Source organism: Zingiber officinale, chromosome 6B (genome assembly GCF_018446385.1).
Source record: "Zingiber officinale cultivar Zhangliang chromosome 6B, Zo_v1.1, whole genome shotgun sequence".
In the NCBI taxonomy this organism is placed as follows: Eukaryota; Viridiplantae; Streptophyta; class Magnoliopsida; order Zingiberales; family Zingiberaceae; genus Zingiber; species Zingiber officinale.
The window spans coordinates 69,964,587-69,978,517 of NC_055996.1; the positions used below are offsets into that span (position 1 = coordinate 69,964,587).

The 13,931-nt window shown below is 36.3% G+C and overlaps 1 long non-coding RNA gene across 2 annotated transcripts; it reads left to right on the top strand.

Moving 5' to 3' along the window:
* The first annotated feature begins 10,665 nt into the window (after positions 1-10,665).
* On the top strand, positions 10,666-13,060 carry LOC121992621. Of its 2 annotated transcripts, XR_006114966.1 has the most exons (4): positions 10,666-11,382; positions 11,485-11,559; positions 11,779-11,887; positions 12,898-13,060. It is a non-coding gene; the product is annotated as an uncharacterized LOC121992621 (long non-coding RNA). The 2 variants fall into 2 exon arrangements; XR_006114965.1 differs by lacking the exon at positions 12,898-13,060 and having other exon boundaries at positions 10,667-11,382; positions 11,779-12,185.
* The last annotated feature ends 871 nt before the right edge of the window (positions 13,061-13,931 follow it).

The window sequence follows — 13,931 nt, forward strand, 5'->3', positions numbered from 1 at the left end:
TTTCGGTTGTGAATTGATCTGTTTATTTTTGTTCAATGTTTATGTGATATTGGATGCTATGAATGGTTTTTTGGAATTATGGTTTTTCCTAAGTGAATGGCTTCTGTTCACCTGTGTTGGATTTAATTTTAGATAATTATAAGATGAATATGTTTGATATGAAGATGATGGTATAGAGAATGGTTGTTTGGTATGATTTTGGTTCTGATTTATTATTGGTGACATCGATTGTTATGTGATGTAGATAAATATGGCACGACCACCATTTAATTATAGAAGACGTAGATTAATATGCATTTTGTATAATATGTAGGGAATGCTCATGGTTTGTTTGGTTGTCATACTTTATCAAATTACAATACTTGTATATCGTCGAAGTAAGATTGATCAAATAAAAAGTAAGGAGGATAAACGGATTACACGTGTGGAATGGATGTTCAGCCTTACAAAAAAGAGCAATAAATAAGTATCAGTGAACTTCGAAGGGATAAAAGAACATTAAAAAAATGTGGAACTGCCACATTAGCGACCCCCCTAGAGTCGGTCCCACGGATATGGAGGAAGGTAAATGCAGGTATACAGCTGAAAGCACATAGCCGGGACGCTAACCCCAGGCAATGACACCCCAAGGATCGAACCCTGGACCTCTCGGCCACGAAACCATGCGGCCCCAGCTGTGCTACGCCCTGAGGACGGGATAAAAGAACATTCAAGATATTATATGATATGGTACAAGATGTTGAGGGTTTTAAAGTCATACACAAAATGCCACTACTAATGAAATTGTGGCCTTATTTGTCTATTGTAAGTAGGGGTATAAATGAACCAAGTCGCTCATGAGCTATTCGAAACTCGATTCGATAAAAGCTCGTTTGAGCTCGTTTAATGAGGCTTGTTAAGATAAATAAACCAAGCTCAAGCTTCACAATATTCAGCTCGTTAGCTCATGAACATGTTCATTAAGCTCATGAATCAATTTTTAAATAAAAAAATAATAGTTTTGTTATTGAATTTATAGATTTTACACTCTACTTATGAAATATATAGATAAATATATTAAATTTATTTATTAGAATAAAATTATAAATTTTAATAAACATATAATATTTTTATCTAAATATATAATTTAGTTTTTAATGAATATTTAAATTTATAATTTATATTTATTAAGTTCGATAAAAGCTCAAATAAGCTCGTGAGCCATGAATATATTTGTTAAATAAAGTTCGAGCTCGGCTCGATTACACCCCTAACTGTAAGTTCCCCAGATTAGTTTTAGTGTGATCAACCGAATTAAGTTAGGCTTTGCGTATTTAATGTCTTATGTCTAAGTGCACAAGGACTTAGGAAAACAAGAAGTCAAATGAGCGAGAAGGATGGCTGGGAAAGGAGTTGATGGACTTGGTGCATCCAAGGGACGAGGAGTTTCGGGGCACCGGTGGATGAGAAGGACCACACAACGCATACGAGAGATGAGAAGTTGGGAGAAAATTTGCTTGAGGAGAAGGCTGAAACATCACCTATTGGATCGAGATATACGGGGGGGGGGGGGGGGGGGGAATCGCGTGGTTTTCAAAAACTTTTCTTTTCTGTTTTAAGAACTCAGAATAAAGTACGTAGCAGAAAATTAAAACGAAAAAGCCAACACCAAAATACGCAAGTGGTTTACTTGGTTCAGAGCCTTCGATGACTCCTACTCCAAGACCCAGGTCCTGTAAATACTGCACTTATCTTTTTGTGGTAATCAAGTATACAAGTGAAAAGTTATTGACACTTTAGAAATAGAAGTAAGGCCACTCGTGTGTCAGTGTCGGACTGCCAGCCACGATTAGAAGTTCTTGGAACAGTTGTCAGGTGCAACAGCTTCACAGCAGAGTCGTAGCAAAAGCCTGGAGCAATCGGAAGTTCAATCGGATGCACAGTAGCTCATATAGGTGTTGTGTTTTAATGCCTTCACGAGATAGCCTTATAAAAGGCATGGAAGGTACCTCCAATGAGGCAAGTTCAATCCCGAATAGCCCAGCAATTATCCAGGCTTCGGCCAAAATTTATCATGTGGAATGTGCCTTTCATAACCATAGAAGACGCCTTCTATGAATAGTACGAATGTGCCTTCCATCAAGCTTGAAGGCGCCTTCGGACGCTGTTCATTCGAAGGTAATTTTACTTCTTTGTCCTGCAAAACCATGTTAGTCCAATAAACAAAATAATAACCTGCAAGATAAATGTTAGCACAATAATAATGAGCGGTATGAATTAGTTCTTGTCCTCCCAGGAACAGGAACTAGTCAAAGTCTCAGCTTAGGGATCCCAAATGGACCTAAACTGGACCGACGCCTACTGCCCCTCTAACCGGGATGCGTCCTCACTTGATCACTCTCCTCCAGTGACTTACATTAACTTACTAGTTTGTCAAACATCCAGTCAGCTCATTAACCTATCTCGACTTCATGCTAGCTATCCGGTCGGCCCATTGACCTAGCTGGACTTCCTGCCAGATATCCGGTCAGCCTGTCGACCTATCTGATCTTCGTATCAGCTATCTGGTCGGCCCATCGACTTAACTGAATTTATTGCCAGATATCCAGTTAGCCCGTCGACCTATCTGGACTTCGTACCAGCTATTCGGTCGGCCCGTTGACCTAGCTAGATTTCTTGCCAGATATCCGGTCAGGCTGTCGACCTATCTGGACTTCGTATTGTACATTTAATCATATGGTTAGATCACAATATAACCTAATTTAACTTTCTTGTCATTCATCAAAATCTGAGTTAGACAGTTAGTGCAAATCACACCAACAATCTCCCCCTTTTTGATGCAATGATAACCCGGGTTAAATTAGGAAAAAAATGCAAGCATAAATAGACAAATGATATAATTTAAGTTATTCAGATTTCGATTTGGTTGGTTCAGAGTTTGCTAACTTAGCCCCCTTAACCCTCCCCCTTTGGTATTCATAAAAAAATGTGCTTAAGAAAGTAAATAGAGAACCCTTTTACAATAAAATAATTCTCAGAATTACTTGAGGGAGGAAAAAATGTTATAACCATAAACCCTTTTCAAAATATTTTACAATATATGTTAAAGTATGTTTAAAGATAGTTTTGAAACCACTTAGCATTTAGAATGATAAAGAAAATAATTTCTTAAAAATCTCAAAAAAAAAAAAAGTTTTGAAAAGACCTTTTCAAACAAAAATTCAAAGTATTTTCAAGATATCTTTCAATACAAATTCGAAAACACTGTACATTAGCACTTTCACAAGGCTAATATAGTTGAAAAATACTTTTGAAATATACTAACTTTAGAAACTTTAAAGTTTTTCAAAAAAAATTTAAAAAATGTTAAGTTCTCCAAAAGGATTTAAAGTTAAAGTTCTCCAAAGTAAAAATTAAAATACTCAGTGCTGCAACATTTAACATTGTTTTAAAGTAGTTTGGAAAAATTGAAACAATTTTCAAAATAATTTTTTAAAACATGTGATAATCTTTTTCAAAAATGGATTGTTAAAAAAATGAATGTTTTCAAAATTTATTGACTTATTAATCCTCCCCTTGAACCTGAGCTTATTTCAAATTCTTGTTCCATTAAGGTTATGAATTCTTGTAAAAATTCTGAGTTAGTTGAACCAAAGATTATGTCGTCTACATATACTTGGGCTATAAAGATATCTTGGTTGATTGATTTTACAAATAAAGTTGGATTAATTTGTCCTTGGTTGAATCCTTTGGAAATTAGGTAAGAGGTCAACCTTTCATATCATGCCCTAGGTGCTTGTTTAAGACCATACAATGTTTTCTTAAGTTTAAAGACATGGTCAGGATGGTCTAGACTCTCAAACTCAGGTGGTTGACCTACATAAACTTCTTCTTTTATTAGCCCACTTAAAAAGATGAATTTTACATTCATTTGATAAAGCTTAAATCCTTTATGGGTTGCATAGATAAGTAGCATTCTGATAGATTCAAGTCTAGCTACTGGGGCATATGTTGCATCATAGTCAAGTCCTTCTACTTGACTAAACCCCTTAGCTACTAGTATAGCCTTGTTTCTAATAATTTCTCCACTTTCACTTAGTTTATTTCTAAATACCCATTTTATTTCTATTACCTTTTTACTGTTAGGTGGTGGTACTAAGTTCCAGATTTTATTTCTTTCAAATTGGGCTAGTTCTTCCTGTGTGGCTATGATCCAACCTGGGTCAAGTAAGGATTCTTCTATTGTTTTGAGTTGAATTTTTGAGATTAAAGATATTTGACTTGAATTTCTAAAGGATGATCTAGTCTGAACTCTTAGGCCTGAGTCACCAATTATCTGGTCAATTGGATAGTTTGGGTTAACTCTTACAGTTCTAGTGGATTCATTTACTTGAGGTTGATCTTCTTCTTCGTGACTTAGGTTTTCACTAGCTCCCCCTTGACTACTGCTACCTTAAACAAACTCAATTGTTTGAATCTAGGTTTGTTCTAAGTTTTGGTTGGTCTCTTCAAATTTTACATTTGAGGGTTCTTCAATTCTTAGTGTGACTTTGTTATATACTCTGTAACCTCTATTGTTTAATGAGTAGCCTACAAATATTCCATTTTATACTTTTGAGGAAAATATTTCTAAGTGTTCTCTTGTATTTAGTATGTAGGTTGGGCATCCAAATACGTTAAAGTATTTAATATTAGGTTGTTTATTATAACAGAGTTCAAATGAGGTTTTATTATAAGTTTTATTTATTATGATTCTATTTTGTACATAGCATGCTCTGCTAACAGCTTTTGCCCAAAAATATTTTGGTAATTTATATTCATTTAACATTGTCCTAAAGGCTTCAAGTAGAGTTCTATTCTTTCTTTCTACTATTTCATTTTGTTAGGGTGTCCTAGGGCAAGAAAATTCGTGATGATATCCATTTTCAAGGCATAATTGATTAAAGTTGTGATTTTTAAATTCATTTCCTTTATCACTTCTGATTCTTTTAATTTTTCTATCTTTTCCATTTTCAATTTATTTGCAAAAAATGACTAAATACTTCAAATGTTTCATCCTAACTTTTTAAGAATTTTACTCAAGTGAATCTAGAGTAATCATCTATTATTACTAGGCATAAAAGCTCCCATTTATTGATTTGATTCCATGAGAGTCAAATAGGTCCAAGTGTAATAGTTCTAATATAGAATTTGTTTGAAGTTGATTAGTTAATTTGTGAGTTGACTTTGTTTATTTTCCTTGTTTATAGGCATTACAAATTGTTGAGTCTAAGTTGGGTAATTTTGATAAGCCTCTAAATAATCCATTTAATTTACTTAGATTTCTAAAGTTTGTGTGTGACATTTTTCTATGTCATAGCCAGGTTTCTTCTTTTTCTGTCAAGTGACACTTAAGTGAAGAACCAGTTAGGTTGATTGCATAGATATTATTCTTTCTAAACCCTTTTAGTTTTATAGTAGGGTTATCTATGTGCTTAATTAAGCATTCATAGGATAATAACCTAACCTTATATCCAGAATCACATAATTAACTAATACTAAGAAGATTGTATTTGAAATGTTCAACAAGTAATACTTTCTTAATAATAAAATCAGTTTTGAGTTCAATATTGTAAGATATCGCAAATTAAATAATAGGGTTATTTGAGAAATAATCTTATTGGAATTTTTATGAATGTTTAGAGATTTTTCAGGATTTAAACGGAGGTTGTATGCCACGTTTAGGGGATGATTATGGGGTATAGAGAAAGTCTGTTTAGAATACCTAGAATCAAGTGGGAGTTGATGGAATTAATTAACCTAAGCTTATATATTTACACCTAAGTTTTAAATCCTATCCCTAATCCCGTTTTCATTATTCTACCTCCCCCGATTCTGATTTTTCCTTGAGCACGCGTGAAGTCGCCCCTGCGCCGACCACTGCGAGCTCATCGCCGGCAACAATCTCCTCCTCCGGCGTGTCTCACCACTAGTAAACCCTCTTGGATACCAAGCCACCAAGCCCTCTTCCTTCCCCTTCTCTGTGGTCGCGTCACGGTCGCCAGCCATCCGCGCGGGATTTGGCGGTGACGCAGTGACACCGACCATTGGACTCTCCTGATCCATCGAGCATGGCCACCCTTTTTCTTGATCCACCGTTGATCTCTCTGTTTTGCCCTCTTTAGAATGGACTCAGCCTGCTTCTTGCAATGCATCTGGAGTTGGTGCCCTCCTCCGTTCTTTCTACGTGACGACGAATTCAAGCCCTAGCTTCATCTTGTTGCTGGAAAGGTAGAGTTGACGAGTAGGGGTGAGGGCAAACTCTTCATCCTATTGGCGGATGTGAGCAGAGCTGTGACGATTCCATCAGGGGGGTTCATCGCCTCCTCTTCATCAGAATTGCAGTACCCTTTTCATCTTCGGACAGATCCGATTACCTTCTGTTGTAGCTACCTTGTCTTCTTGGAGGTAAGAAATTAGATCTAGCTGTGGATTTTGGGCGTTTGATTTATGTAGAGTTGATTAGGGCAGTGGCATTTCTTGTGCATAATAGGTGTTTGACGAAATGCCTTAAGTTTCTTGTCTCCTTTGTTTATGCCGGACCAACTGTGAATTGGTGGGGAAGCTCCATTTTTCTCCACAACAACTTCGGATTTCTTCATCAAGGGTGTGGATCTGTTTTAGGTTAAGGTAAGATATATAGTATTAATTTTACAGAGGTTGGATTTCATTTCTGGTTTTTGGGAGATTGTGAGTAGGATTGAAGTGAAGGATTATGGATTTAGTTAAACCTAATTGGATTAATGAATTAGGTTAATTATTTTGATTATGATTTTTCCTAATTAGATTGGGGAGTTTTATTTAGCTATTTGCTACCTATGTATTAGCTAAATATATTACATGATCGCAGGACTTTGTTTCGAGGCGAGTGTCTCGACGTGGGATTGGTTTATCTCACACGGTCGATAGATAAAGGCGGGTATTTCTTGCTTTATCCCTTTAGTACATTGATCTTAGTGCATGAGCTATATTTTCATATAGTTCCTGTATTTATCTTGACTCCACTCATATTTTTCCTGTACTTGATACTTATCCACTTTGAGAAACTCATTTCTATATCTATACAGTCTCTCGTTGCTATCTATGATATTTAGCAGATACCATATACCATATACTAGATATTAGATATTGGATATATGGATACTAGATACCATGCTTACTTTCTTGAATGTTGTTATTTACACACCTTACTGAGCATACTAGCTTCATGTAGCATACTTATTTTCTGTTTATATATATATGATGCATGTTGCATTTTACGCATCATGTCATTGCATGTATGTCGGCGACCATGTCTCCCTTGTGGTTGAGAGGGTCGTTGACCAGGGCCGCACGCTCGACCACTCATGGGTAGTGGTAGCTGGAGCGTACCGCTTGTCCTGTCGTGCCCCCACTCGCTCACTCATGGGTAATAATAGCTGGAGTTGCGGGCAGTAGGGACCCCCCATCGCAGACGTAGCTAGTTAGCTACTATGCAACTGTCCCCTCGGCCACTCGAGAGTAATGGTAGCTGGAGTTGTGTACAGTCTGTCACTGACCCCACCTCTCGACCATACAGGGGTCATGGTGCAAAGGGGTGGGTGGGAGTGACCATCCGTGCATACGCTGTTATTATTATACCTGCTGATACTATTTCTTACTTATGCTGTTGTTGCTAGTTTATGTTGTTGATGCTTACTTGTGCTGATATGTTTACATAGGTTGAGATATATACCTGTGGTATGTGTTTAGACACTGACTTACTTATTGTTAACATGTATATACTTCACATGATACCTATGTAGTTATGAGTTGTACTATAGTAGGTCTTTGCTACACCTGACCTTCTATTACTAGCCTAGGATATGGTTTCAAGTATAAACACTTATTATGATATCACTGTAGTATCTGCTATTTCTCCCTACGAGACTGTATACCTTTGTATCTCTAGTTCTTTACTATACTCATGTACTATCTATCTATTACCCGCTGAGTCTTAGTACTCACCACCCCATAAACTGGTTTATTTCGCTAGGTAGCAGGTAAAGGATTTATGGAGTCACTTGGAGGTCCTGTTCGCCAGCCCCACGTCACATTCGAGGATGATCTCCTGGTTTCGGTTTCTTACGCTATTTTGTTTTAGATTTGTGATCTTAGCATTGTAATAGTTTGATGTGGACTTGAAGTTTTGTCTTGTGGTATCTTGTATTTGGTTTGGTGATGTTGTGTCAAGTCGAGCCGGCTTGTAGTTAGTTGTTTGGTTTGTTTTATGTTCGTTATTTTGTGATTTCTGCTGTATTTATGTTATAACCGTGTGGGCTGTCTATTAAACTACGTAGTTATGTTTTCATCTAGCTGTGTGGGTTATTGCATATTTCTAATGAGTATGCTTGTGGATGTATGTATATATGTCTCAGATTGTCACCGATATAGAGGAGATGCTGCTGAAATTTTGTCGATAGGGACTTCTCTGGGGCGTGACAAATATTAGATATCCTAATTATCTTGAGTTTGTCGTTATTTCCAAAGGCAACTGTTCCTAAACTTTTATATGTTAATTGAGTGAATTTGGCGTGATCCCCAGACATGTGTTTGGAACAACCACTGTCCAATATCCACTTGGTTTCCTATAGCAGGTTAACCAATTTAGTTTAAGCTTGATTCGAAATTCTTTAAGTTTTAAATTTTAATTTGAGATTTTAAATTAATTTTAATTTTAAGTTGAGTTAAATTTTAAATTTAATTTTAAGTTTTAAGTTTAATGTTTAGTTTTAAATTTTAATTTTGGTTTTAATTTTTAATTTTAATTTTAAATTGAGTTAATTTTATGTTTTAAGTTCTATTTTAAATTTTAAGTTTAATTTTAATTTTTTAAGTTTAAGTTTAATTTTAAATTTTAAGTTTAATTTTAAGTTTAATTTTAATTTTAATTTAAATTTAAATTTTAAATTTTAAGTTTAAGTTTAAGTTTAATTTTAATTTTAGTTTTAATTTTAAGTTTAATTTTAAATTTTAAATTTTAATTTTAAATTTTAAGTTTAATTTTAAATTTTAATTTTAATTTTAATTTAAAATTTTAATTTAAAATTTTAATTTAAAATTTTAATTTAAAATTTTAATTTTAATTTTTTTTTATCTTTAATTTTAATTTTAATTTTAATTTTAATTTTAAATTTTAAGTTTAATTTAAATTTTAAATTTTTTAGTCATCTCACCCGATCTGCGTTTTCAATCAGGGAATCCTATAATTTTGTGAGATGAGTTAAGTTTTATTTTAGGGTTTGGTTTAACTTTGTGTTAGATTCAGGTTTAGTTTTGGGTTCAACAAACAGACATTCTTTGGATAAACTTCTGAGCTATGGTGAGTCACCTGGACATCATTAGCGCAACCATGTCGTTGATGTTTTTCAAATAGTCCTATCCATTGAACTTAGCACAAAACCTTGGTCTAATTAGTTATGATCCGTAAGGGGTAGCTTTAGTTAGTTCCACTAAGTCAAATGCACCAGGTCGAAGTCATATCTTTCTAGATATACATAGACAGAGTTTCCCTAACTTACTATCATCCAAAACTTCACCAATACTGTTGATCAATTTAAATTGTTGTCCCTATTTTAGACTAGTCCTAATTACTCATCCGGATAAATTATTATTTTGGAGGTGCCAACTAATTTAGAGTTTCTCCCTGAATTATTGAATCTTTTGGGTTAAGTTTTGAGTTTATGTCGATTAATTTTATAGTTGTAGTACACTTGGTTATAATTTTTATTTATATTGTATTTATTTAAGTTAGGTTTAAATAACTTAAGGTTTTTCTTTTATTTTGTATTTATTTTTGAAGATTTAACTTTAGAGTTTAAGGGGGAGTCTTTTGATTTATTTTGATTTATATAATAAATTTTATCTTTAGGTATATAATATTGATTGAGTCCTATTTGCGTAGTTAAACACGTTTTCGGAACCCAAGCTTTACTTTGATTTTTATTTTGATTAACTAAAGAAATAAAGGTTTTGTTGGTTGAGCTAGACTTATATCCGAGTTCGGACTTGTTATATATAGCTCTTTGTGATCTAAGTATTATGTCAAGGTACTTAGATCTAGTTGTAAATTTTTCAAGTAATTCTTTTAATTTAACTATTTCAATTTTTAGTATGAAATTATCCTCCTCAAGTTTTACAACTTGAGTTGGGATTTTAGTTTAAATTGGTTCAGTTGTTGAGTTTAGTTGTTCATTAAGTGATTTATTTTCTTTACTTAGATTGCTTATTTGATTTTCATAAGTAGTTAATTTCCTATTTAAGCATGCAATGATTTTAAAGAACTTTTTATTTAAACTAAAATATACCTTATCAGAACCTTCGAAAATGAGTGCGGACTCGTTGCTCAATTCGGGTTCGGACTCATCTTCCAATTCACTTTCCTATTCTGATTCGTACGCCATCAGTGAGAGGTAGTTGGAGTGCTTCGGTTGTAAAATACGGCAACAAAAATTAATTAAATAATAAGGTTAAATAGAGGAATAACCTTAACAGAATTTTTTGGATTTTTTAGAAATTTTCTGAAATTTTTTTGGAGACCATAGATTACGTGGATAAATATTGGGCCACGGGAAAGCCTGTTTAGGCTACCCCATTTAAACGAGGAAAAGTTTAATTTCTCTTTTTCTTTTTCTTTTTCTTCATCGCCGTTTTCTCTCCTCACCTGCACCTACCTCCCTCACCCGACATCGAAGCCTCTTCATCTTTCCCCCAACCGGCACCGCCCTCCCGAGCTCTTCGCCTTCTCCATATTAGACGCGGCGTTTCTTCTCTACGAGTACAAAAGCTTCGAGTCGAGCCTTCCCCTTGCATCGATTCTTTTTCCTCTTCTTTCCCTCTGCCCTAGCGTCTCCACCCTTGCCCCCTCTCCACCGATCGCCGGTCACCAGCGCCTGCCACCTAGTGACAGCAACCTCTTCCTCCCCCTTCTCTAGAGGCCAGATCGGTGACGCAGCCGAGCACCCGTGTCTGTTGGGTCGTGCCCTAGATTGGGTCCACGGCTATCGGCGCCCCTTTTTCGGACGCCGAGGGAGTTGTCCACAGCTGCGAGCACCGTCATCACTAGAGTTGAGCCGCTGGACTTCCATCAGCCTGAGGCAGCATCTCCTCCTCTCGGGCTCTAGTAGTGTTGTTCTGATCGCCGACCGCTAGCTCCTCTGCCAGACTAGGCACCATAGTAGCCACCACCAGACCTTCCTCTTCCCGATTCTTCACTGTCATCTCCTCTCTGTGCCCTAGAGCCAGCGTCGCACATACCTCGGGTAACTTTCAATCTATTCTCGATCTGTTGCTAGCAACAGCTCTGTTTGATTTCTTGCTGCCATCACCGAAGAAGAGGAAGGTTAGGTAAGGATTCTGGTTAACTTCAACAGCAGTGTAGATTTATAAAAATTATTGTTAGGATTCCTAACTAGTTGATTTAGGGATTGTTTGTTTTCCAAATGGCAGTGGGGAATTGGGCGTAGTGGTTTGATTACAGCCATTTTCTTCGATGGTGAATCATTAGGGCAGATCTGGATTTGGGTGAGTGGTTGGCATTGATCTATGTTTAGTTAAACTATTGGATTGTGGAATGGTTAGTAATTATTCATGAAGTAAATGTGTATGATGGATCTAATTAGGGTTCGTTAATTGTGTTGGATTTATTAGGTGGATCCAATTTAGAACTTCTTAATTGGATTAAAATTTAGTTTGACCAATTGTTGTATGATAGCATTAGCTAAACTAGACATTTTTTATCAGGACTCTGATTCACGACGAGTTGCCTTACGTGGGATTACCTTTGGCACGCGCTATATCGGAGGCGGGTACCTTGACTTATCTCTTTTGATATGTCATGTTGATATGCATAGTAGGTTATAACCTTTAGTATTAATTATGTTTATCTTTGCTTTGGTATGTCACTACATGATACCCGTTGCATACTTTTATCTGTTCTGCATTCATGTTTTATACCCTCTTGTTTATTGCCATAATTATTTTTGCTCATAGTGGTAGTAACATACCATGCCTTAGGATACACCGGACTAGACATTTACCATATCTGACCCGTGTACTTAGATCTGTTTTATTTGATCCATTTATTTTTGGTATATATTTTATGGAGGTAGATATGGTCAGGGTTTTCATGCTTAGTGTTATGCATCATCTCACATGATTGCATGCTGAGCGATTGGCATCTCTATTATTGTTGAACACATCGCTGTTACATGGATCTGCACACACAACCACTCATGGGTTAGTGATTTTTATTCAGGCAGGGTGTGTTGTAGTAGGTTGCTCTATCAGTGCTCTGCTGGTCCGCTCATGGATAGTGTGACTGCAGCATGGTAGCACGTAAGGGATCCCTCCTCTAGACTGGCTCAGGGAGATGAGAGCATTGAGCTCCCTCACTTATGATTTGAGGTAGGAGGATAGGTGTACTCTGACAGCATCCTGTCCACTCGGTCACTCATTAGGAGCAGTGATGGTAGAGTGCACAGTTGTCATAGCCCTACCCACTCGGTCTCACCATCGTGTGTGAGATGGTTGACTAGCGTCAGGGGTGACCATGACATGTCATTGGCATCATATGCATGATTATATTTATTGCTTGTGTTTACTGCATTTTATTTGCTACATATTAGATGGATGCATATATTTGACATGCATACAGGGACATGTTACCTTTGGTCTGACGACCTTATTATTCTGATAGGAGGTCCTGGTGAGTACAGTTTCTCCTTTTCTTATAATTTTGCATTTTCCATTACTTCAGGAGACTGTACACATATTTATTACTATTAGTTATTTCTTATTATGCATGTCTGTCCGATACCCGCTGAGTTGTTGAACTCACCCCGTTGATTATTACTATTTCAGGTTGATGTTGTCAAGAGGTTCCAGTCGCTAGTCCCCACTACATGTCGCGATGGATTCATATATTTTGGGGTTTTGGTTTACTTATTATGTATTTTCTATATACTTGTGATGTAGGATTGTACTCGAGGATTTTTATCGAGTTTGGTCTACTGCCGTTGTTTTCCGCTGCGTTGGATTTTCTGTTGTGGGTTTGTATTTTTCTGTCGTTGTAGTAAAGTAGGTTTGCATTTAATATAAACTGCGTGGTTGTGTCAGCCGGAGGCTGAATATATAAACTACGTGAAATGCTTATATTTTATTGTTATTATTCCGGTCGTCTTGGCCGAGGTTTGTGTGACCCAGAGGGCTATGTATATAAGTCTCATATTATCACACGTACAGGGGAGATGCTGCCGAAATTTCTTCTAGCATGGGACTACCTGGGGCGTGACATTGGTTCTTCGTTGTCTGAATCTTCCCCTGATGATTCGTCCCACGTTGCTTTAAGAGCCTTCTTCTTTTTTAGATTCGGGTAGTCGGTCTTGTAGTACCCCTTCTTGTTGCATCCAAAGCAGGTCACATTCTTATTGTTAGAGTTGGAAGTGGAGTTGATCTTCTACAAGTCCTTGTTGGTGAACTTCTTCTTTCTCCTGGTGAACATTTTTCTTACCAAGTTCACCAGGTGTTCTTCATCATCTAAGTCTGGGTCAGACTCAACTTCAGGTTCAAGTTTGGTTCTAGACTTTTCTTTTGAGGAACCTGCAAAAAGAGCAACACCTTTCTTGACCTACTTTGAGTTAGTCTATTCATGGAGTTTAAGTTCACTAAACAATTCATCTAATTTTAATTTAGATAGGTTCTTCGAAATTTTGTAGGCATCTACGATGGATGCTCACAGTGCATTTCTAGGAAACACGTTTAGGGCATACCTTATCAGGTCACGATTTTCCATCTGGTCGCCGATGGTCTGAAGTCCATTGAGAATGCCCTTTATTCTTACATGAAGTTGATTTGCAGATTCTCCTTCCTGCATTTTTATGTTAAATAGTTTATTT